This window comes from Spea bombifrons, chromosome 4, assembly GCF_027358695.1.
Source record: "Spea bombifrons isolate aSpeBom1 chromosome 4, aSpeBom1.2.pri, whole genome shotgun sequence".
NCBI lineage: Eukaryota > Metazoa > Chordata > Amphibia > Anura > Pelobatidae > Spea > Spea bombifrons.
The window spans coordinates 18,432,898-18,456,165 of record NC_071090.1 but is presented as its reverse complement, the minus strand read 5'-3'; positions in this window follow the sequence as shown (position 1 = coordinate 18,456,165).

The window sequence follows — 23,268 nt, the reverse complement described above, 5'->3', positions numbered from 1 at the left end:
GCTAATTTGGCTCTGCTTGGTACCTTGCATGCTGCTGGTGGATGGGGAAGATGCTGCTTGGGGCAAAAGGCACTTCTTTTTAGTCACTGGGCTGGTACTACTTGTGCTACCCTTTAACTTTGAACGTGCTTCTGGTGCTTTAGGCTTTCCGTAAAAACCATAGAGCTTGTGGGCCTAGCCGCACTACTACTGCCTGCTTTTGGTGCCTTTCCTTTACTTGATGATCCTTCAAGCAATGCTTCCCCAAATGATAAGCGAGAGCTTGGCCTACTTGGCCGACTAGACTGACGCAAAGGCTGCATCTTAGAACTGGTGGTGGTGCTGGTGGTGGTGCTGGTGGTGGTGGTGGTGGTGGTAGATGGAGCTTGTCCCTCCTTAGTCCCAAAAGGAGGATCCATTTCAAATTTTGTGTTGTGTGTGTAGTGTAGTGTAGTGTAGTGTAGTGTAGTGTAGTGTTTAAAAAACTATAAAAAAAAAATAAAAAAATAAAAATAAAAAAAAGGAAAAACGAATTAAAGACAAAAAAATTAGAGGAAGTTCTCTTCAGTGCTACTGCTTAAAAAGTAAAACTATGCACTACTGCACTGTGCTGTGTGCAATCTGCCAAAATCCTAAAGTTATTTAAATTATTAACTCAAGATTAACTATTTAATAACTAGCAGTATTTTATTTTTAATTTGAATTTACACGGGCCTAAGAGCTTAGCCTACTACTATGCTAGCCTAAAGCTATATTTCCTTACTATAAGTCTACCTCTAGGCAGACGCTCTCAAACCCACTAAGCTAAAGTGAGGTTAAATCAGATTCAGTATATGATTTATTAATTAATATTAAGTTATATAATATTAATAGATTAGAACTAATTTACTTATATATTATGTATTATAGATAGAAGAATATAGATTATGAATTAGAATTTAGAATTAGAATTACTTATATTATAGATTATGAATTAGAATATTATTATTTATAATATATTATAGATTAAGATTAAAGAAGATTAGAATTATTTTAGTACTACAGCTAGTAGCTTGAAGCTTTGCTTAGTACAGCTCGTCACAGTCAATTTTTCTTGAAAAGAATTAGAAATAAAATAAAATGTCACAGCAAAACAGTTATCTTCACTGCTTGTTGCACTCACTAGCCCAACAAGTTCACTTCACTGATGGACTGAGGTGAGCAAAACACTAAGGGTACTTTTAATAAAATTGAAATAAAATGTAAAATAAATGAGAAAATCTTTGCAAAACAGTTAACGTCACTGCTTGCTGATCAAAAAAAAACACAGCACTTATGCGGCTGCACTCACTAGCCCAACAAGTTCACTTCACTGATGGACTGAGGTGAGCAAAACAAATGAAATAAAATGAAAGATTAATTAAGAAAAATTGACTTGGTCTCTTACTGTTGCTAAAACAAAGCACAAACTATAGAGCTGCAGCACCAGTACTAATAAGATTAGCTGAACTATACGCTAGTAGTAATTAATTAATATTATTACTTTTATTTATAGCTAATTTAATTAACTATTAAGATAAGAAAGAATTAGAGAATTATTGATATTACTGATTTTAGATTAGACACTAGTAGATGTTCTGAATGTCTACAGTACACTCTACACTAGTATACTATTACTAACTATAACTGACAAATATATATATTTTATAATGAATTCAATTATTAATTATATTAATTAATATTACTGATTTTAAATTAGACACTAGTAGATGAATGTCTACAGTACACTCTACACTAGTATACTATAGTATATATATATATATGACTGACAAATATATATATATATATAATATTATAATGAACTATTAAATTATAGATTCTATTAAATTGTAATTTATAAATTCTATTTAATTTATTTAAGCAGGACAGGCAATAGGCACTAGTGCCAGCCCAGGGCAAGGGCACCCCAGTGCCACTGAGGCACTGGGTGCACTGTCAACTCAACAGCACTTACACTAAAGTTGATGACAAATTAATTTTAAAAAAATTAAATTAATCAAATTATTATTATTAAATATATTAATTAAGTAGCACTGAAGTGAGGATGAAGTACACAGTGAGAAATGGCAGGCTAAGGCTTACCAGTCTCACACAGAACAGAACAATCTCTCTCTGTAACGCTCGGATGCAGCACAGCAGTGTTGCCAAAGCAGTCACAGCGAAAAATGAATGGATCTCTCAGGCAAGCTCTGGTCTTATAAAGGCGCCTTCAGAATTCAAAAAACAGCAGCACAGGCATTGGACGAGACCCTTAGCGTTACGTCACAAGAGTGAGCTGATTGGACAGACGAGGATCAGCTCACTCCTGTTTGAAATTTTGGCGGTTGCGCGGCAAAAACGAAGACGATCACGAAGAATCTTCGATTCTTCGTGATTGTGAGTCTTCGTCTTCGCCTACGGTTTGCCGGCACTGTATTCTGTTCTACGTTCCTTCGGAACGAACAAAAAAACGGCCTCTTCGTGCTCGTTTTCATGTTCGCCCGAAGACGAATGCACAAGTCTAGTCTCCGCTCCCTGTCATTCCTTGCCGATGCTGTGTGCCCTCTTTATCAGCAAGGGGCAATCCCCAGAGTATGTCAAGCCCAAAGCTCCCAGCAGCAACACCTAGATGGACTTCAGCAGGTGATGGAACTCAATATTTTCAGGTTGTTAGGTCTTCTACCTTCTCAAGCAGAGCCCAAGTGATGTTTGCCTGGTCAGCCAGTTCCCACTCTATTTGAATCACTGTATCCTACGGTTCTCCGTTTCTCTGCTCTAATTCTGTGACTTTAGTAAAGTTAGAAGAGGTTTGGTTGAGAGCTGTATCTATTGATTTTTTAATCTCTAAGAACCTGGCATTGAGGAGCAGTCAGAATGACTTCGCCGCATCCTGGACCAGCTCTGTAGTTTGGGATGCCTATGATATTACCCCACCTGTAGGTTAATCCTGTAGTACAGGTGAGGATAGCATTATCACCACCGGTGGTGAGGTTGGGTACTTAACCACTGATTTGGAGGTGTTAAGGGCCTTTCTTTCCTTTGCTGTCTGCTCATGAATTTTTTCATAATTCAACAGTAATAGGATAAATGCAGTCTTTTACAGAGAAAAACTTGCAAGATGGATGCTTTGTGGTCTAAGAGCCAGAAGGGCCAATCAAAAATTTCCCTTGCAGTAGAGATTTGTGCTTGTATTCAAAGTGGTGAACAGAGAGACAGCAAGTATACAGTTGCAAAAATCAAGCAACGATCTTTAAAACTTTATGTTGTGATGCTTGAGTGCTTCTTTTCCCCCCTGTTTTGCGAGCAGGCTTTGCCCTCATCCATCACCGGTATGCATTTGTGCAGTTTCAACCACTGGATACTGTCTATCATAAACATAAGCATGAACGTGGTTGGAGTGTAGGCCAGAGAGAGTACTCACTGATCCTTAGGCACTAACAAGTCTGCAGGTTCCCCTGCTACGTAGCGGAATTCGAGGGAAAATACTGGGCAGCTGGCGTCCATGTTGTCTGCATCTTGTCCAGAAACTAATCCTCTAATCAGGTACAGTGATGTAGCTTTATTCTGGTGTTTGCGACCTGCTGATGGTGTTGGATTGCTCAGGCTACAGAGGAGCTTGCATAAAATGCTGACATCACTGGTGGCCACTGGAAGTCTTTTCTTTAAGGAGAGATCTGTTTCAACGAATCAGCCACATTTCAAGCACTTCATAAGACAAGTTGTTTTGTATGTTGTATAAATTGCTGTTTGTTGGTAGTTGGACCTGACTTTAGGTGCACCACTTGATGTTTGCATTTGTATCTGTAAATGTGACTTGGCACCCCTGTATAAAAGGAGGCAATGTGAAATGCAAGCATCACTCTCATCCAACATTCTTAATAACAGATACCTGTCACTTGACCTCTAAGAACACTGCACCACTGCAATTAACAGAGCTTTGCAACATGATGTCATTGAGCACTTTGCACAACTCAGTTGCTGGAGGGTGGAACTCACAGGCATCTGTGCAGGAGAAGGCATTGATTGTATCTCTCACCCTGGTGGACCACAATGGAGAAGTATCTATGTCAGCATAAGAGATATAGAAAGGGGTCAGAATTCAATGTGGTTAATATATATATATATTTTTTTTTGTAAACTCTTTTTATTAATTTTTAACAAAGAACAAGAACATCGTGACAAAACGATACAGCCACTGTCTCAGAGACGTCAAGGAACAGTACACAGTCCCAGATAAGGGAGACAAGCGACACAATAACATAAAAAGAAAAAGAAAAACAAGTCCCTCCACCCCACCCACCCAACAACCATTTAAACCCATGTCCATGGACAGAAAAAGAAAAGAAAAAAGAAAATGCATAAATACATGTATATACATGTTGTTCGTCAGTTGTCTAGTCAAACATAGTAACAACTTAGGCACAAGGGGTAGCACCTCGGAGTAAGCGGGCAGTGAACCACGAGGTATCCTAAAAAGTATGTATAATTCGTGCCTTAAGGGGTTCGTCCAACGTTTTAATAAAGGTTTCCCATTTCGTAAAGAAACGTTTAGTACCCTTGTCTTTATTGAGGGAAGCATCCAACCAGTCCATTCGAAGCAAATACAACAATTTAGTACGAACCAGGGACAGAGATGGTGGGGACGCCTGTATCCAATGATGCAAAATAGATTTCCTAGCCACTGCCAAAATTATTTTGATTAATGTCACATCCCTGGATCCCCCCATCCTAACGAGGCCATGAATGGCCGCCGCTGGGTCAATACAATAAGCATCAGTTGATAACTGCCTCAAAAAGGTTTGGATAGTAGTCCAGAAGACACAAATTAGAGGGCAAGCCCAAAAATTATGAAACAGGTCAGCACCTGCAAAACCACATTTTGGGCAAGGTAGGAGCTAGCAGGTAATAATTTACAGGTGGTCAGTGTGCTATGAAGCAGATCGTCACCCGTGACATCAGGAAAATGTGTGGACCACGCTAGTAAACCTTTCGGCAAATAGTCATGGTGAGGTATGGTGTGTATCTCAATGTGGTTAATATTTTTAAAGATGTGGAAGGCTTTCAACGATACCCACCATAAATACATCACCTTGGGGTGAGGTACTAAAATCAGAGCAGTTCACAGAGCTATGTCTCCTTGCCTCCTTTCCGGCCCACCCTAGCTGACCGGTCTTTCTTGTTCTGCAATGTCTGACACCTGTCTAGTAGTGTATCTATTAGTAGTGTACTATTGAAACTCTAAGTTTTGCCTAAGACAACGAATTTCCATAGCAAAGAAGATGAAACAGAGAACAACATAAATAAATTAAGACTATACTGACTATGAATATCTGCATAGAATATGATTCCAACAATTGCTTCCACAAAGAAAAATATACCTTTTTTAAAAATTTTATTTTAGCATATTCTTCAAAAATATTAAACAGGCACACAGGTTACTGCTGGTCATCTTACAAAAGGATCTACTCTGTTGAATCTACTTTTTCGGAGTTTACGAAAATTTATATTATTATAATTATTTTTATCTATTACCATAGTTTTTTTAACCTAGTCATAAATGTGATTGTCACTCATATGCACTATTCCTAAGAGGCTTATTTTTCTGTAAAAAAGTTGGAGGAATTATTGGTAACAGACCATAAATAATTAAGTGATGTCTTCTATGAGTAGTATCTTAACTCAATTATTATAAGGAAGTAGCATAAGGTCTGCATAAGCTTCAGATTACTTAAAGTCACCCTAAGCATTTTAATATAAAAACATTTTGCTTAGTGAAAGCCAGGAAGTTGGGAAACAAAATTGGACACTCAAAACTTTCAAACATTTTGTGTGCAGTAGCTCCCATTATGTGAATGGCATTGTCTGTTCTGTGATATGCTTCATTACATTCTTCTGTGCATGTTGGGTAAACTGACTTCCTTTAGACTTCGAAGGAATAGTCATCACTATGAGGGGACAAGGCCTTTTCTCCAAAGACTAAATCGTTCTCCATCATGAATTCAACTTTTATTACAAAAAAAGCAGTACCTCCACTAAATAATGGACCACATGATGTGAGATCATGTGACATCAAGCGCAGCTTTGCATCTAGAATGTGTAGCTTCTCACTTAAGCACTAAATAAATAGTCCCAATGCCATTTAATAAGTCGTCTAAACCCCAGTTCTGTTGATTACTAGGACTTACACTATTATCCATTTGATCAAACTGCTGGAGAGGATTGGAAAATATGAAGATGACATGCCCATTTTTAACATCTGATTGGCTTTGTAAACTACTGAAATTTAATCATGTAATGTAATCTTATGTTTAGATTAATGTCATCAGTTATAGCACTGTCAACAGGTTCTGAAATTGGAGCATAGTGTGTTCCATTGGTGACTGGTGAGAATGTTTTGTTCTTAAAAACAGTTTATAAAATGTCAGCATAATTTATACTACTTTGCTCTAATTCTACTTGTATCAATTAAATTAAAAGCCGGCTTTAAAGGGACACCTTAGTGTATCTCCATATTTGATGAATCCATACAAACTATAAATCATTTTTTTTCAGGAGAAGTAGGACCTTTTTAAACCATAGAAATACATACAACATAAAATATAAGAGGTAAAAATCCTATCCTAAAATAAAAAAAAATGCAATCTGGTTTGAATTTTCTATACTGTAAGTGACACAGCTGAACAACAACCCAATTTATCTTTGGCAACATCCCTTGATTACAATCATACTCCACATACATGTTTTATATTCAAGATGTGAAACCCATGCTTCACATATTGCATGGGTATTACATTTTTTAATACTATTGATTACTGTCATCAGGAAACAGGGCTTCATAGCCCTGCTTTGCCTATTGCAATATGTGTGATCAGCCAGAAGGTGAACAATGTGAGAGCCCAGCTGGGTCTTGAAAATCCCTGCTGAGGCTCTCCTGGCCTCAAGTGAACTTCCGGTGGGTGTCAGCAGTGACACCTACTGGAAGAGAATGCCCAATCTCCTCATGAGGCATTCCTTGAATGACGGTGTATTGGTGCTCGCACACGATCAGCGATGCTGGCATGACAAAAGTCCAGACAGTTGAAAGATGTCGCTCTAATAAAGTCAGGATGTACCAGTATGTCTCAATGGACTTCTTGCCACAGGTTTTAAGGACATACCGGCATGCCCTATGGGGACTAAAAGGGTTAAACCAGTCAATTACTGTCACAAAAGCCTTCCCGTTGAAACCAAGCCTCTCTGTGCACATGTGTATATAATTACACCTGATTGTATTATCACACAAGCCAGTGCTGGAGCTGGTTGGTGGTGAGTATACGTAGTAAGCAAGAGATCTCCTGCAAGCCAAGGAGATTGAAGGGCTGGGATAAAACGCAAATACATAGAAGGGAATTCCGAATCCCTCCATCATATGCATTATGGACGATGTGTCCCTTTAACTAATGAAGCACAATAGAGGGTAAGAAAGATCAGCTGCATAGTTACATAGTACATAAGATCTAAATCCATCAAGTTCAACCCTTCTACCTAACCGTCCTATTCTTGATCCAAAAGAGGGCAAAACCCCTAATTAAGCTACTTCTGCCATCAGGGGGGGAAATTCCTTCTTGACTCCAAAAGGCAATCGGATTTCTCCTTGGATCAATAAGCTCTAAAATATTAATAGCCCTGTATGTCATGCCTTTCTAATAAGATTTCCATACCCCTTTTGAAGGCATGTAATGTATTTGATAACACCACCTCCCTTGGCAGTGAATTCCATACCTTTATTGTCCTTACTGTAAAGAATCCCTTCCTTTGTCATCTATGAAATCTCCGCTCTTCCAGTCTCAGAGGGTGACCTCTTGTTCCATAATGCATACTAACACAGTATATTCAGAAGCAATATAAATACATTTAAACATATGTATAGGAGTAGTTACCATTGAAATTACCATTTCAAGAGTAGCAGGTCCACCACCTTCCTTTTTTTGCATATCAGCTAGCAGTGCAATGTCCAAGCCCAGCCCCTCTGACCAGCACTACTGGCAAATGCATCAGGCAACAAGACCTTGGAGTTGCATGGCATATCATCATTATGTTAGTGAATTCCAAAGGCTATGATCTTGAACATGATGCAATTTGATACGACAGAGAAAAAACCCATTTTGGTTCAACATAATAGCCTGACTAAGAAGAACTAGGTTTAATAAACCTTTTACAATTATCCGATCTTAATGATGAAGTGATAATATGCCATAATATGCCCCTCCAGTTAAAATGCATAACAGTCATGTATAGCATGATGCTGATGATGCTAACACAGAGGACTAGCAAATGCATCAGCCACATAGAATATCACTTACTCAGATGGCATTTCTCTTTGACAGACTGATGGTAGGTGTAGGAAAATCTGTGTGATCATAGGGTTTCACTTGGATTTTTCTAGATTGTAAGATACTTTTGATCAGATTTGTCTTTACAGCGAAAACTGTTTTGTGATGTACTGTTTACTAATTGTATAGCTCTATGGGATTTTATGGCACTATATAAATCAATCAATAAATAATAATTAAAATTAAAAAAGTGCCCAATACGCCCATAAACCTCACTGAGTGGGAAAAAACTCTGCATTTGTATATATATATACATATAATTTGAAGGTTCTGATGGATATTTCAATAGAAATTACTGTCAAACATTTCCCTGCGCCCCCTAGTGAGAGCTCAGACGTCTTGCTGGAGAAAAGAATAAAATAAAAGGGAGAAAATAACATGATCTTCATAGAATGTTTCTGTAAGATCAAAATTCCACCTTTTGCAGAGCTGTAATCAGAGGTACACCTTGCAATTTAAAACGCAGTGCTCATGGGGTGATGAAAGAGTTTTCCCTTCTCTGCTCTGACAAGTATATTCAGTAAACAGCAAGTGCATGTGACGTGGAAAAAAAAATGCTTCAAATTTCACTGTGCATTGGAACCTGATAATCAGTGATGATCCAGGGAAGGGCCCCCAGCTACCCTCTCCTCATAGCCAGATGCAGTGCCTTCTATTAGGCTGGTTGTGGTTAAGGAGATTTTAGATCTGCCCTGTAACTGACCCATTGAGCAACAGGATACTGGGAGCCTCCCCTTGGGCCTGCTGATAAAAACTTGATGAAAAAAAGTAAAAAAAGGAGCCCCCATAGGCCCATGTTAATTAAGAAGAGCTGGTGAACGCCTTCCCTTCAGACTGGCGACTTTCTTTAAGTGTGTGTGGGCTTTAATGGTATGGGAGTTAAATATATAAAGCTTGAGAGGCATTGAGCCCAGCCCATAAACCCCATCTCTTGCCCTGTGGGAAGGAGGTGTTGGAGTATAAATAGACCTTTTAAAGAGCCAAGAAGACATTCCATGTCCTTCACCATTATTGCATCCTGTGTCCTGTAGGATGGAGACAAAGTTTAAGAAGGATCTAAAACTAGAGGGTCAGAGATTCAGATGGAACGTAAGGAAGTTTTACTTTTACAGAGAGAGTGTGGTAGATAAATGCCTTCCTGCAGAAATCATAGAGGCTAATATAGGGAGAGAATCCAAACATGCATGGGATAGGCTTTAAGATATCCTGAATCTAAGATGAGAACAAGGACTGATTAAAGTCCGAGTCTTTACATCAGGAAAAATGGGCTGACTAAATCTACCGGTTCTTATCTGCTGTCCCCATCACCTGTTCTGTGGGATAGAGAGGTCAAGTGCTTAAAAGCATGCAAGGGCATATAACATCTATTGATTCTGGTCAGCCTACTTAAGCGTTAACTCAATAAACCGTCCTAGTTCATAAACCCCAATGTTTGGGGTGGCTTCACACTTCTCCCTGAGATTTGAATACATCTCACATTGTTTCTCTCTTTTTCTTAGACAGCCGGCTCCTCATTATTTCTCTTAAAAAGAAAGAACTTGGCATATGCTAACTGAATTTGCAGGTAGTTTGCAACAGTCTGTGTATAATTTCAAAAATGGCAGCTTCCTGCTGCTTCTGTGATGTTATGAAGCTACACTTCTCTTTAAAAGTTTATTGTTTTGCCAACATCAGATTGGATCAATGCAGTTAAACATACCATGGAAAGGTAGAAATAGATGGACTAATTACAAGCTTACTATGTAACTAGGGGCACTCATCAGTATGTTTTGAGGATCCTATCTAGAGTAGAAAAAGAGCAGAAAAAGCCCATGTCGCTTCTTTTTGAAGTTTATTCTACCGACAAACTGCTATTTATTTTATATATCCGAAAAGTAGGACACATGAAATAGCAGCTAAAGAAAACAGGAACATTGAGATGAGAGCATTTTGCAATTAGACACAGTTTTCTTCTTTCTAGTTTCTTCCAAGTTTGTCAAGGTTAGTTGAAAAACGAAATAGCCAATTAATAGAACAATTGCTTTGTGGGATTCTTCCCCCCCCCCTATATTTTCCGCTTAGAGGCAAAAATTGTCTGTGCAGCTCAAATGTTGAAAACATTGTTCGTTGCTTTTTCTTGTGCTCGTAAGCACTTTCATTGGTGTTTCAAATATACTTTTCCCTCAAAACTCAAAACGAATTTCTGCTCGTCCACACCCATAACGTAAGATGTAATTAAAATGAGAGATTTAGTTTGAAAGACAGTTTCACCATCACTAAACAGTAAGTGGGGGAAAAAAAACTCAGTACTGACATCCCAACGTTCCCTTCGCCCATTGTCAAATGTCAAATTAATGACATCACTCCCACCATCTCTATCGCCCCTGGCACTTTAAGCTCTGCCATTGCCTGAATGCTTTCCATGTCTCGCTTGGCTGATGTTGCTAAAGTGAATATATCTCTCTTCTTCCTCCCCAAAACCTGTGCTTGTATTTAACCCCTTCTTTACTGAGGGTGTTTTTGTGCCCAAAAACCTGAGCCTTTTTTTAGCATTATGACACAATGTTTACCTTTTAATTTGTCATGCACCCGCACAAATATATATTGTTTATTTCAAGGACAGATAGAGCATTATTTTGATCGGAATATAGTCTACATTTAGAATTAATAATACATTAAAATAATGAAAAGTTTTCAAAATATTTGTGGCAGCTCATCAACACCCCCTCCTTCCAAAAGTATATATTTTTTAAACGTAAACTAGCCGGGGTAACTTGGAGCATTAGGACACATCATGCATCCAGTTGGTTATCAATCGCTTAAAAAGGAAGCTGTAATGTTATTTTTTTGTTGATTTTCTCGGTATGTTTCCCATGTTTCTTAGGATTGTTTGCACAAATTACTTGTAACTGCAGCAAAACACACTTAATGTATTGAGCTGCATCGCTACAGAAACACCCCACATTATAAGGTTTGTTTTAAATGTTGGGAATTAAAGGGGTCGGAATGGAACATCCCCATACCCCTTTCCAAACTTTTTTTCTTAATCTATGTCTCATTTGGGACTGTTTAGCAGCCCAACAGAAAATACCCACACAAAAGTATATATTTTTTGGAGAGAAGAAAACTCTAGTTGAATACAAGTACCATAAGAATGCATATTAAAGTATGCTTTTTTCTTTGGTGCACCTGTCTGGGACATTAAACTGTCCCTTTAACCCCTTCAGGACCAGGATTTTTTTTTGTAATTTTTACCTTATGTTTTTTAACCCCTTAAGGACAATGGGCAGTCCCTAAACCGATTGAAAACAATGCATTTTGAGCCCGTACATGTACAGGCTTTGTCATTAAGGGGTTAAATTATAATTGCCCCTTTCTATGTTTGATGTACTCACACAAATGAAACATTGTTTTTTTAAATTATCGAAACATATGAAACATAATTATTAGTGCTAATATTTATTTATTAAATACATTTTTGAGGATTTCTTTTACAGAGCAGTTAGCGCTGCTGATTGTTCACCCCATTCATGTTTGGGAACATTCCCTGATTTAGACGTGGAAATATAACAAAACTATAAGATTTTTTTTGGATTTTTTAAATGATACACCCTCTTAATAAGGGGTGAGATCTGAATCATCTCATCTGTCATTAGGATAATTGGGAATATATTTGATCTCTAGCTCTGAATTAATATGTCTGGGTCTGTTTTCAGCTAGTCACACCCCTTCTGTTTATTAATATGATTCTTACTATAGTTAAACACTGTATACTTTTCCAGTTAAAAGATGGAAAAATACAAAATGTTATTTCTATGCTTAGTAATGTATAGTTTATATTCCTGCAGCTGTGACATGCAGATGGCAGGGTTACACTTTGGTGTAAACAACATGAAAGCATGGATCCAGGCTGGTGGTGGTGTAATGGTGTGGGGGACATTTTCTTGGCAAACAATTGAGCATCGTTTAAACGCGACAGCCTACCTGAGTATTGTTGCTGACTATGTCCATCCCTTTATGACCACAGTGCACCCATCTGATGATGGCTATTTCCAGCAGGATAATGCACCATGTCACAAAGCTCACCTCATCTCAAACTGGTTTCTTGAACATGACAATGAGTTCACTGTACATCAATGGCCTTAACAGTCACCAGATCTCAATCCAAAAATGCACTTTTGGGATGTGGTGGAATGGGAGATTTGCATCAGGGATGTGTAGCCGACAAACCTGCAACTGCATGATGCCATCATGTCCATATGAACCAAAATCTCAGAGGAATGTTTCCGGGAAGGAAAAATGGCGTCCAACCCAGTACTAGCGTGGTGTACCTAGTAAAGTGGCCAGTGAGTGTAGTTGTGCCTCCAAGGTATTTACAAAATGTTACACCCAACCTCCTATGTGTTATATGTTCAGGATTTATCCACTAAAGTGGGAGGTTAGTGGAAGTTTTATTAGGCATTATGAGGAACTAAAACTCATCTGCAAAAAGGCTCAGCTGACCACACGTAGTACAGTCACTAAGGAAACTTTCAAGAAATCTTAATGATTCAATAATACATTATACATTATAATACTAATTAATTCTGCAGGAGAAGCTCACTAAGCCCCCTCCCCTTCAAAATGCACATTTTGGTGACAAAAATGCTCGATAGATGAGATTTCACATGTTCATGATGTTGCCAAGCAGGGCTGGCCATACCATGGGTCCATAGGACTCATGCGACACTTTGACATGAGCAGCAGTCTTTCTCAATAGATTTGTGGAAAAGGAGAAGAATGAGGAGCCACTGGAGGAGTAGCTTCTCCAACATTCCTCTAATCAGGGGAACTGGTGTGTCCAGATGCCCCGCCTCTTTGCAGAAGTTAAAGAGGGAGGCAGGAACGTAGCTGGATCGAGTTGCGGCTGAGCTGAGTGAGGGAAGGCGGGAGAGGGTGAAGGAGAGGCTGGAAATATCCATGTATGGATGTGTATGTAAGCATGAATGTGTAAGTGTGTCAGTGCATGTGTGTGTAAATGTTGGTGTGTGATTATGGATGTGTCTGAGCATGAATGTGTCTGAATAAGTGTGTGAGCATGGACGTGTAAGTTTTTGTATGTGAGCATGGTTGTGTGTGTAAGAGCATGGCTGTATATGTTTGTGTGGATGTGTGTGTAAGCATGGATGTTAAAGTGTTTGTGTGTGAGCAGAGATGTGCAAGTGTTTGTGTGAGATCATGGCTGTGTATGTTTGTGTGGATGTGTGTGTAAGCATGGATGTGTATTTGTAAGTGAATGTGTGTGTGTGTGAGCATAGATGTGTATGAGTATGTGAATAGGGATGTGTAAATGTTTACATGTGAGAATGGATGTGCAAGTGTTTGCCTGTGAGCATGGATGTGTAAGTGTTTGCATGTGAGCATGAACGTGTATGTGTGTGACCATGGATGTGTATGAGTAAGATAGGGAGGAGGGGGATGGTGGGACAAGATAAACAAAGAGAAACCGACAGAAAACAGTAGAGAAAAATAATTGAGCGATTCGTTGAGAAGAGTTAGACAGACAAACACACTAAAGCACACATACAGACACTAACACCATCATGCAACCCGAGACATAGGAGGTGAAGCCCAAATTTGGTGTGCCTACTTTAGGAAGTATGATGTCATGCTACAAAACCATGGAAATAACTATAGCTGTGTCTGCACAGCCTCTGAGAGGAAGGTTACCATTCCAGCTACACACACACAACAGAAGACCAGACAGGGGATGCAAGGCAAGTACGTTTATGACAAGTATTAAGTCGCTAAAAACCTAAAGGCAAATTCCATCTATGAAATAAAAACAAACTGGAACAAAAGGCCAGAAAAACACACACATACAGAAACATTCTGAGTGTCTGGTTGAAACAAACAGAGTACAGTATATAACCGTACAGCTACGCTCGCTTATGCATGGGGAAATAGCTAGTCTTGAATGTGAGAAAAAATGGCAGAAGGGTACATTTGCATCCATATTTCCTAGAATAGTTTCTACATACATAATATTTAAGTTATTCTAATTACTTGTATGCGTTTGAGCTCTGTTATCGTAGCCCAGTCTACTAGGCAACCACTCTTTATCGCACCGCCATGTCGTAGCCAATAGAATGACTTGCATTTAATCACACAGACATCATATAACTGACAACAATGACAACATTAAGGTCTGTAGATCCATCTTATTGAATAAACTAAGTAAACCAATTTTTAATTTGATGTTTTTCTAATCCATGGGATTTCACCTGAAAATAACATAAACCCACATTAAACCACACTGGTTGAGAAAATGACCTACCTAGTCTAGACGCATATGTTTATCAGTCATCGGTCTTGTCTTAGATTCTTGTGCATATCTAAATTCCCCTATTGTTTAGCCTCTACCATTTCTGTGGGAGGCTGCTCAATTTATCTACCATCTTTAATGTAAAACAAATCCTTACATTATCTCTTAAGCATCTGATCCTCTAGTTTTAAGTCATGACCTCTTGTCTAACATGTCTCCTCCTTTAAAATAAACATCCCTACTGAACATAAAATCCCTTTTATGTATTTGAATGTTTCCATAAGATCTCTCTGTCTTCTCTTATCCCAGCTATCAGTGCTTGGATCTTTTACTCTTTCCTGATAACTTAACTCCTGCAAACCACACACTATTTTAGTATCAGAGTTTTGCTTTTTCTTAGATGCCTTATCATTTGCATATAAACAGCAGTTTACCAAATATTCAGTGATTTTGAAATGCTGTATCCTAATCAGTTTAGCCTTAAGGGTGAAACAACTAAGGTTGGGGTAACCAACATGATCCTAAAAAGAGACAAAAAAAATATTATTAAACCCAGAATCTTGCTTGGAGCTCTGGAAGTTGTAAAGTCACCAATCCCTGAAGTGAATAGAAACTGATTTAACTAAGAAGAAAAAAAATAAAAATAAATCAGTTTATGAAGAGAGGAAAAGAATTAAGCTGGATCATATTATAGCCTGCAAAAGTTTTTTTTGTTTTTTTGGAGTGGTAAAGAGGTATTTAAATCTAAGAGGTATGAATTACATACTGCAGTAGCTTACTATATTTGCATGTTCTGCTTCTGGTGTAAATTTTACAAAGCCTGTAACTTGCATATATACAGGATGAGCACACAAAAAATGCCATTGGCATTCGCAAATCTCATCTAACTTTTAAGTTTGTAATTTTTTTTAGGATTAATTTATATTTATGAACATCCACCATATGCAGCTGCTCTGAACAACAACAGTAAATGTACATCAATTTCAGGTATTGCTGTCTATTCAGGGTGCCTTAAAGAGGAACTTCTTCATTCCAGATCATTCCCAGTACTAATTCTTACACCTAAATATTGGTATACAATATACTACTATTTTTGTCAATATATTTGTAACTGTGCTCAAAGTATGATTCTTCTCTGTATCTGTATATTAAAATACTTAAAAATACTTTTAAAACTTAAAATTTAACATTAAAAAAGTTAGATCTGCCAGATTATATATTCTCTCAATAGTCCATAACTTGTAACTGCCTGAGAACAAGGTTGCCTACTCTACACTAGCTTTGTCTGATGTAGTGTCCACGGAACATTAGCATACCTGCCAACTGTACAAATTTTACCTGGAGTCTTCGGGTAATGCGTTGCTTCCTTGGTCTCTGGTTCACTCTCCTCTTTCTCCAAGAAGGTGAGTTGATTTAGCCATACCCACTCCTTGCCTAATTCTCCTCCCACTCCTTACCCAGTTAAGGATATCTAGCACCACCTCTCATGGGGCTAGGTCCACCTCCTTGCAAAGCAACTCCCCCTAAATTATAGAATACAATAGGTGCTTTTTACATTTTATAAATCCTTTTAATACAATTCATAGAAAAGCTTATTCCATTTATGGAATGACAATTATGCACTGGCGTAACTACAGGGGTCGCAAGTGCAATGGGGACAGTCCCTTTAGGGTGCCCAGCAGACCCCTGATACCACTTGTTGTGGTGTACATGTGTGTTAGTGAGGATAAGTAAGTGTGTGTGTGTTAGTATGTGTACATTTGTGTAAGTGTGTTTACATATGTTTGCCAGAGTATATGTTGGAAGAGGAGGGGCAATGATGGCACAAACAAGCTGTTTAGGGAAAAGGTTACGCTGTTTGGAGGTAAGGATGGCACTTTTAAGTTGCTTGGGGAAAATGTAGGACTCACAAGCTGTTCGGGGGTAGCATATGTTTTAATTTTCAGATCGGGACCCTGTTGTTTCCAGTTATGCCTGGTATGCATAATGTGTGTAGTGGTATAACTAGAGATTTAAAGCAAGCCCTAGCTTTTCATGCCATGAATAACCCGAGAGTGGAAGTCATCCACCATCATGTCTGTATAGACCCAACCATCAAAGATAAAGTTTTTAGCTGTTTAGCAATATTCTCCTTTTGACACGATCAACTGACCTAGCCAATGGAGAAAATCTGTCAGTGTATGGAGTGTATAAACCATTTCCCCCAAACAAGGCACCAAGGGGTTAAATTCTCTTAACAAGGACGGGCAGTCTGGCCTTTAAAATTATGTCTATGTATGTACTGTATACATACACACACATGATCAGCTACAATGCACCCTTTTCTTGTATGTTATATCCAGAATACCTTTCTGCTCCGAATGCAGGCCTGTGGTCAGGCTTGCCTCTTCTACTGTCATGCCTCAAGTCAGCTCCACCACATATGTATATATAATATGCATCAAAATAAAGTATATATAGGCTTCTCCTGCACCATAATTGCAATTAATACTTTTAGACAACAGATTGTAAGAAACTGCTGAAGGCAGTGGCTCTATTCAGCTGTATGGACAGTCAGAAGGAAGTGTTTCGCCTATGATGGATGATGTCAGAGATGTACAAACTGCTTGGTCAGAACTGTGCTCTCTCAGCCTTTTCTGGAGAATAAGTGATGACTGGGTAATTCAGAGAAAACGAGGAGATCTAATTCTTATGCCTCCAAAACACATATACTGAAAGCTGGAACAGAAATCTGGGTAATTTTCATATCACTGTTAGTGTGTGTTTTAACATTTTTTATGGGAAGTGAGAATAAAAGTATTATTGCTTGTTAATATGTGTTTGGTGCTTACACTTTTGGTTTATAACCCCTTAAGGACAGTGCTGTTTCTTTTGTACCCTTCGTGACAATGGCTGTTTTAACGATTCTGCAGTGTTTGTGTTTAGCTGTAATGTTCTTCTGTCTTATTTTGTGCAGTAACACTAATTATTTTTTTCAGGACATGAAGGGCTTTCTTGAGATCCCATTATCATCTGATTTACTAAATTTTTTCGACTTCTATTTGAAAAATATTTTACTCATCTATAAAAGCTAATAAAAAAAGTTTAGAAATACCCAATGTTTTTAAAATTTTAGCAAGTTATAAGGCAATAAGTACAAGTAGCATATTGCTATTTCAAAACCATCTTTTCAAATCTGGTCATTGCGCCCCCTTGCTTTTTTGGGACCTCTTTGAAGCCGCTCAGTTCAATTAACCCCCATTAAACCATATATGTTTGAAAACTAGACACCCCAGGGTATTTTAAATGCTAGGGTTTTAACTCTTTCATTGTACTTATTCTACTACCAGTCTTTTGTCAAACTTTGTGGTAGTCATTTTTTTTGCATTTTGTTTTCCCATACACTGTACTTCAGGAATCCTGGAATATGTCATTGCCAAAAAACACATCAATATGTATTCAGCACCCTCTCCCGAGTGCAGTAATTCCACCCATGTATATGTTTGCCTAAAGGGACACATTAGGTGTGCATTTTTCAATGTTGAATTTTGACATTTGGTCATCCTATACCGTATTTGGGACATCTTTGAACTTGACAAATTCAATTTACCCCATCAAACCACATATTTTCAGGACACGAAGGGCTTCCTTTAGATTCCATTATCTACACCCTTGGGTAATTCAAATTCTGGTATTTTAGCTGTTTCCATGCCACGATTTTTTTGGAAGATACAGTACCAAATTTGATTATTTGTATTTTCATTGAACTGTTGGTTCCCCTTATGATGTGGCACTTTGTTTTGCTGCTTGGCGCCGCCATATTTGAAAGCCATATAGCCTTTCAATTTGGTGAATATGATCGCTCCTAGGAGCAGTCTAACAGGGCCCTACATTTTTGGTATGTTACTGTATACCTTGATATTGGTCAATTGATGTTAAGGGGATGCAGCTGCCCTTCTTGCCACATATGAGTTACAGTTCTTAGTTCCAAGAGTTGGAGTTTTGGGAACAGACTATCTTAACTAATGAACTCAGGTATATTTACCCTCAAATGCACCCAGAGTGCCGCATGCAGGATGCAGAGCCCTTTAAAGCAGTCTTAAGGCTGTGCTTTCTTGGCACCGATATGACATCCAGATCATAAATAAAGAGTGTTTTTTGTTTGAAAATAAAACATTTGCAAGAGGCATTTAGATAAAATATATTTCAGATGTAAAATAAAACGTATCTTGTTCATTTCTTAGGTATGGCAAATTCCAAAATACACACATTTAATGTGGTGTGTAAATATATGCTTCAAACCCATTATTTTAGTAAGTATACTGCAAAAATAATTGTAATGTATTCATTTTATATCTGACTTTTTACATCTGCTTACAGCAGAAACCAGCAGGGTGTTATGCGTGAAGCCGAATAGTACTTTTAATGCTGGTGTATGTAGATTAAACCAGACATGAGCCAAACTGTCATTTGAGACACTAAATGCTTACTATGTGAATAAACAAAATAAGCATCCAGCAAGGGCTCAGTTAGTAAGCCCCATAAAATAGTATGTGACCAAAAGTATGTGGACACCCTTCCACATACTTAGGTATTTAAATCACAGTCATTGCTAATAGTTTAATAAAATCAAGCACATAGGCATTTTATCTCCACAGATAAAAATTGCCAATAGATGTTATAGAGTTGTACTAAAGAGCTCAGTAACGTTAAACATATGTGACTACCTTTCAGCTGTTCTATCAACCTACTAATCAGTTTCGTAACCTCCACATGGAATCTGTTGTCTGTTGTCCAGAAAGACCTAAATCTTGTTCCAGCAAGTCATGGATGTGTTGTTAACGGTAGCTAAGTACGTGGATGACCCAGCCCAAAGTGCCAGAGCTCTGACTGCCATCACCTACCCCATTAATGCCCGTTCCCCTCTGCCCAATGGGCTGGACACCCCAATGCTGTGCTCAGAGGACAGGGATGCACAGTCCCTCCCATTTTACTTAGTCAACAATCCCCTAAAATGGCTTATAATGGCTCTAAAATTCCTGAATCATGTCAGATTTAGTTTTCATCAATTTTGTCGGTGATCGTCCTCGTTATCATTGATTCGTACAACCGGATTTGAATTTGGAAATATGAACATATGCAGTGGGGAGAATGCAAGGTAATACAAGGAGGGTTATCAGGGCATGGGACACATCTGACACACAACACATGACAACCATGATGTGACTTAGTAACAGGACAGGAATTTAAACAAAAAATCAATATTAACATTAACATAAGTCTCCATCTACAGGCAAGGTAAATGGAAATCTTGCAGAAATCCAGACTGCATCTCTTATAGAGTACCATGCTGCAAAATTGAAACTTAAACTCCCATGAGACTAGTAGAGATGCCTATAACAGCTCTCTGGAACCATATTAGCTGTTTGATAAGGTTGCTGATGTCTCAGCTAACAAGCTCCCAGCTGAATGTGTCCTATGCACACCTTATGAAGCATTTGAATTAACTTCACCTTTTTCCCTGATTCACCCTTTCTCTGTGCTCTGTAACAGAAAGAAGCTTAAAGGCATTATTATGTTAAAAAATGTAAAAGTATTAAAGTGGTATTTATAATGATAGGTAGCCAGAAACATGTGTTCATCATCATAATAATGTCAGAAAGATTCAATGAAACAAATTCAATAAAAAAATATAAAGATGATACTGTAAAGTAGCAATGCAATGTCTCCGGGAGCTGGTGATCACTATCATCTTTATATTTTTTTATTGATTTTTTTTCATTGAATCGTTCCGAAATTATTATCAGTTGTTTTTTTCCCCAGTAATGAAGATGTCATAGGACAATACACACTGTTCTATGGATTAAACAAGAGTACAAGGCAGATGGTTCTCACCTCACGTTTCCTTCTGGTCATGCATGGAGATCTCTGTTTGCCAAGAAAGGTTCTGACTGACATTTGTGAACCAATTTCCATAAGCCAGGATTGCTTTTGTATGGCTCATCACCTATTTTCTATAGATAAAATATAACAGTTGGAATATGTAAAATTGACATCAAGGCTCATATTATGTCATTCCATTGATGCGGACACAGTGGCCATGAGACAAATTGTTTCAGCAACAGATCTCACTGCTTGGGACAGGGCTTTGGTTATCAGCAAGTTGGCCTGCTTGGCTTCAAGAGCTTTGATAGGCACCGAGCTTTGATAAGTTCCATCACCCATTAGTCACTAAATGTTATCGCCGCTTGTCGTGGCCAAACATATTTTTGTTATGTGTTAAGACCACTTTTACAACTTTGCATCAGAATTTAATTTTTATAAATAACGCCCCCTTCACACCATCTATAGGTATGCTACTGAATTGGCTACAACAATGTAATGGTGGACAATTTTGCTCTACAAAGTGCCACTTTGGTTCAACGCAGACATTTCACTGCTATAAAAATCACCTTTTTTAAAAACTGCATAGTAAATTATGTGAAAAAACTAAAGCTGAGCACTTCAAATTTCCTACTAAAAATACGCTTTAACAAAAAAGTTGAACTACAGTTTTTTTTCCGGAAAATATCTGTTAATTAGCTGCTTGATAAACCTTGTGTCATCTACAAAATAATTTCAGTTAACAAGGTAAAATTTAATTTGATTAAGCTTCAAATAGTCAAATAACCAACTCTATCAAATAGGGGCAGCTGTACTTTTCCTAGCAAACTGAGATCATCCAGGGACCCAGGCAAGAAAAACACATGGGCCACTTGTAGTGATTCCCCTCTCTTAGTCACACCCTATTATGCCTTTTATTGGTTAAGTCCCTCCCCTGTGCCCACCTACATCAGTATTTGTAGTGATTTAAAAAAAATAACTTTTAAACATTGAAGACATTGAAGGTGGTACAGCATACCTGCCATTGGGATATACTGAGCCAGACAATGACGGTGGTACAGCATAACTGCCATCACTATATACTGAGCAAAACATTGATGATGGTACACTAGCCGGTAAAAATCAGAATCAGACAAGCCAGGTCAAGAAGCCAAAATTTAGGAGTGTGGAACCGAATCAGCAACTGAAATCAAGGTCAACAGAAAAGCCGGGTCAAAGCCATCAAAATGCCAAATGACATAGAGGAGAATCAATGCTTACACCAACCAACCCAGTGTTTTTTATGTCTCTTTCGGGTTCATCGGAGGTCAGCCGGGTAATAAGGGGGCATAATTGTCTTCACTGACATCATACACATGCCTGATGTCCTCTCATGGGTGCCCACGAGATCCTGCAATCACATGGACGCATGGAGCATTAGCGGTGACAGTGCATCGAGCATATATAGTACAGCACTGTGAAACACAATGGTGCTATATAAATCAATAAATATTAATAGACTGCTTGTTTAACCTTTAAGAAAAGACTTAAGCAGAAGGTTGCAAAGGTTAGCATTTAACCTAGATAATGTTACCAATTAAAACAACATCAGAAATTTAGTTTTCTGACTTTACATTTTACTGTAAAAACATTGCCCATTTGATTATGTACTTGAAGTGGATGCTTCATAATTTATTAATGCCTATGGTGATCTAGTGCCAAAACAGAGGGAAGATACAGTCTGGGAATCAGAGAGAAACTAGATGGAGACTGTGATCCATAATTGGTCCTTCTCTAACTTTTGACATTGTGGCTGCAACAGGAAAAATTACAACAGCATAATTTTAATAACTAGTGTCTTCATTTGCTTTCAATTAGAATTATGTACTTGAAGTGGATGCTTGATAATTTATAATGCCTATGGTGATCTAGTGCCAAAACAGAGGGAAGATACAGTCTGGGAATCAGAGAGAAACAAGATGGAGCCTGTGATCCATAATTGGTCCTTGGAAAAATGACCACAGCAGAATTTTAATAACTAGTGTCTTCATTTGCTTTCAATTAGAATTATGAGCTCTAGGTGCACATCAGGGAGGTATGTGTATTACATTACATAATACACTATGTAACCTAAGTTTAGATGAAAGATACAGGGATGAGGTGACATGAAGGCATCACAAAGTGCCACGTCAGAACAACCCTTTATGACCAATTTTGGACCAGCCTGGGGAACCAGGAATGCAGCCGAGTCATGTAACATGGTAAAAGCGTAGTAAGAGCTGTGATGCTGTAAACCCCAGGGAGATGCTTAGTTTGGCATTTGGGTACAGGTGCTATGAAGAGCATAAATATGGGTCCCTGGGGTGGAGCAATTGGATAGCAGGGTGCTCCGTTCCCCCGTTCAGTGGAAAATCCATGCCGGCTTTTCCAAGAGGTTAGAGGTCTGCAGGATCTGGTCCAGGTTTACTATGGGACCTGCATCAGGCGCAGGTGCTGGTCATTAAAACCCCCTGAAGCTTGTTGGGGGAGAGGACATTTCCCTGTGCTCCCAGGGCAAGGAGAAGCCCTGAGCCAAGTGAGTCATTACCTACCTTGAGCTTTTGTGTGCTGTCTGGGGGAGGTTTTCCAGAGCCTGGTTTAGCTGTATCTGGCTGGGAGGTCAAGTTAGTGGGTGATTAGGCTGGTTAGTCTGGGAGAGGGCTCCAATTGGGAGCTAGGTTGTTTCTTTTTATAATTTTGTTTTGGGGTGTTGTGTTTGAACAGTTAAAAAATAAA